This window comes from Mercenaria mercenaria, unplaced genomic scaffold, assembly GCF_021730395.1.
Source record: "Mercenaria mercenaria strain notata unplaced genomic scaffold, MADL_Memer_1 contig_3202, whole genome shotgun sequence".
Lineage (NCBI taxonomy): Eukaryota > Metazoa > Mollusca > Bivalvia > Venerida > Veneridae > Mercenaria > Mercenaria mercenaria.
The window spans coordinates 25,695-29,715 of NW_026461321.1; positions in this window are offsets into that span (position 1 = coordinate 25,695).

Here is a 4,021-nt window from a genome sequence, read left to right on the forward strand (position 1 = left end):
GACACAAATCAATCATCCCGCTTATTTTCCGGATCTAATTCCTTTCGACATTTTCCTCGTTCTGTTTTTATTATTCACAGATAATGTCTTATTATGTTCAGCATGGCAAAATTTTAACCAAAGTTCAATAAATGTTGCTGTTGTTCTGGATCTAACGGCACGCCGACACAGTTATAGGTCATATTGCCACATTCCAGATTTTATGATTGAGCATTATTTCATCAAAGGTGGGCACCTGGGTAAAACCACCGACCTTCCGTGCGCCTTCTAAATGGCTTCCTCACATGAAAAATTCAACTTCCAAGTGTCAGCAACCTTATCCACTTGGACACGGATGCCCCTCGATAAATATGTTTGATCAATAAATGTTATAGATCAAACCTTCGTCCGGGATTTAGTTCCCGCTTTGATCAGAACATTAGAAAAATATAGTTATCCCCCATAACAGTTTATTATATATATTTTTCTTCAAAAACACGTTAACTCCGCTTTTCTTATTCATCGGTGTAGTTAAAGATCTTGGCAATGCCTATTATCATATTACAGCATATGAACTGATGCCATTTGAGATAAAAAGTTTTGGAAGGGAGTACAGTTGACATTTACGAAAAGAGCTAGAAATAAATCGATTTAAATTCATGTTATATGCTACAGTTACTATAAATTTCAAATGGGTAGAACTTTTGATCCATAATTCAAACACACTTCTTATATTATAACAACAAATAACACTATTTATAGAATAGAGATGTCTGTGGGTTAGAAATGTAGGCAGTAGAAATGTCACCAGTAAGATTTCTAAAATGTTCATAGTATTTTCGCAATACTCGACAAACTGTCATATTCCCAGGCAGTCTTGGTCACGAAATTCAAATACAGACGTTGTACTGACTCTCCTAGATGCCATGATAAGGGTGCTACTTTAAAGACATATATCTAGATTAAAAAAAAGATATATCTATATAAATTATAGACTGTAAACATTTTGTCCAAAATAGTTTTAGAAATAACGGTCTTCCATCATTTCATCAAGCCTAATTTTGCTTAAAGCTAACAATGTCATTGAAAGCAAAGAAAAGTTCTTGCATGTAGAGGAAATGAGAGCATTTATTGTATTTACCATATATCTAGGTCTAGATCTTATCCGAGAGATGGCTGATCAAGGTAATGGAACAATGTTAAGGATTGACTTTATGCTAATGGGAGGAAGCTACTTTCTGGATCAGTACCATCAATTTTTTTCTCTTGGACCTGGAGAAGGTTATACCCTTCATATTAACAATCTACATTCAAGGTTCTCTGAAGAAGGTAACAGATGGTTTTTAAGTTATGTATCTCTATTATAGTTTAGGCTCAGTGTTATTTTTTCCCATGAAGGAGAACTTGGGTCGGCGAATTGACGGTGGCGTCTACATATCTCAGTATCTGAAATAGTATAAATTGTCTTCAGTGGTATAGTTATTATAGAAGACGGTTTGTTATTGATACTACCGCCTGTTAAGTCAATAAGGTCTTGTAGGAGAGTTGTAGCACGTAGCTGAATTTGTTATTGGTTATCTCGAGTGAAACAGAGTCAAAGTAGTAAAATGTCTTACTACTTTTCTGTGCAGCACAACAATATATCATGTCTCTACAAAAAGACGTTTTTGATGGTTCTATTGTAAAGGTAGGTAATAACATCACGTTAAAATAGTAGCATGCTGTTAATTTAAGAGTACGAACTACTTTTCGTTAAATAGGCGTGTTATTTACAAAGCTGTATACTGCATTAACTCCAGAAAATTGACAAAACCGTAAACATTTGAAATTCTCTCTAAACATGAACTCATTTTACTACGGTACTAAAATAAGATATATCTACATAAGATTGGTACTGCACATTAAAAGGAATTGAGCGTTAGTTAATTGACATAAATTTTATATTCCCGGCAAATTCTTTTTTGAAATTTAAAGTTCATGCGGTAATTGCTGTCTTTAAGTCACATGGCACGAGGAAATATGCAGCATTCATTGTTTTTTCTGTACCTACCATTTTGCAATATCCATTAAGCAATTGTTTCGCGCCACACAGAAATCGAAGTTTATGGTCATTCCTTTTCATTAATATGTAGCAAAACAAAAATTTCGCAAAAATGAATAATATGTACATATATGCACTAAATAATATGAACATAATGTAGTTTTTTAGAACGTAGGCAGTAAACATACTACATGTGCTTAATTGTAATTAATACGCGGACTGTTAATGTTTTGTAGGATGAAACTTTTGAGTTGAATTTAGTACACAGGTATATCTAACTATACGGAGTTTAATATAAATTTTATAAGCACTGAGCAGGTAAATATCAGGTAAAGTGTATTGAATTAAGTACAATGTTAGTTATGTACATAATTTTAAAGGGTCTCGAACGATCCCTTTTTCAAACAGATATTCTTGTGCTCATTAAGACCTGTTCGGTATAAGATAACATGTTGTATTAAACAGTGTTTTAACGATGAAAGCAGTGCTATCTATCAAAATATGAATAAAATGGATCCACTGGTACGGCAAATGATTTCGAGGACGATAACAGAACTTAAAGTCATACACTCCAATATCTGTTCTGATTTATGTGTGCAGCAAATCTGTATTGATCCAATAAACAGAAGCATTAGTGAGGTTAAGGTGGAATGCGCCTAAGCTGAAATTATAGGTTTCCTTTTCGACAACTTATTTAATATAAAATTCAGCATATTCCTCAAATAATGTGTATTTGACATTTATGATATTTTCTTTCATTTTTTCTCTGCAAGCCTTCAGACACGCCTATTGACTTCCAATTTTGATAGACCGTGAATTCACTTCCGTCAGGCCGTTTTCGTATATCGTTCTTTCTAGTTAGCAAGTATCAATATGCTTATTACTCATTATCTTTCCACATAAAACAGTTTTAAATTAGTGTAAAATTTGTGAAGATCACTAACGAGAGACTTTGATAAAAAAAACTAACATGATGATAAAAAACTTTATTTCCTTTCGATTAAAGGAATGAAATTAGGAGGTCACCTAATTAATTTTCTCGTAAGAAAATATTATGCTACCCCTACCCCTAAATTATAAGATATCTTTTCTGATATATTTCTTTTTAAATCTTAGTATTTTGCCGTCTTATTCATTAGAGGTTCGCCATTGACGCGAAACGAATCATGGTACATGAGAAAGGGTTTATTTTCAAAATAGGTCTTTAGAACTGTGCAACTCGCGACCTCTGTTCGTTATATCACCTTGTTTGCTTGTTTTGTAAATATTTTTATATTATGATATCATGCCCTTGGTGGGCCTTGATTGAAATAAAATCTTGAAATCTTGCTTAAAATATCGATTATGTTTTTTTTTTAAATTTGCTTTGAATATATTTTTTGTATCTATTGATTATTATTTATCCATCTGTTTCTTATTCAGTGTACCAATAAACAGGTTTTCCATGCAATTGTGTATACAAAAGGGAGTTTTCAAACTTAAAACACCACCCCAACCCTGCCATCAACTCCAAAAAAAAATATTAAAAAATATCATAGATCAATATTATACAACAGGTTATAACAATTAATCAAAACGTGTACCTATGCGCATACGTGCAGTAACTTCGTATATGTTATAATAAGGATCTTCAAAGAAACTTACCAATAAATATTCTACAGATTTCAGACGTATAACCATTGACTTAGATGCCCCCCTCTTCGAGAGCAAAGGTTGTTAAGTATCTGTTTTTTCTTCATATTATATATTACCCTCCCTTAACACACATACACGCGCGCGCGCTCACGTACATACACACACGCGCGCGCGCGCACTCACACGCACACACATTGTAATACATTTTTACTATTTTGTTTCTTACATATGTCTAGTAACATCTGACCATGGGATTGCCCGTTTAATTACCCACTACATGCTATGTACACATATTTTGAAGGCGGAACCAGTGTTAATTTTCGAATTTTCTGAAATTTTAGACCACAGGCGCTATTTGAATTCTAC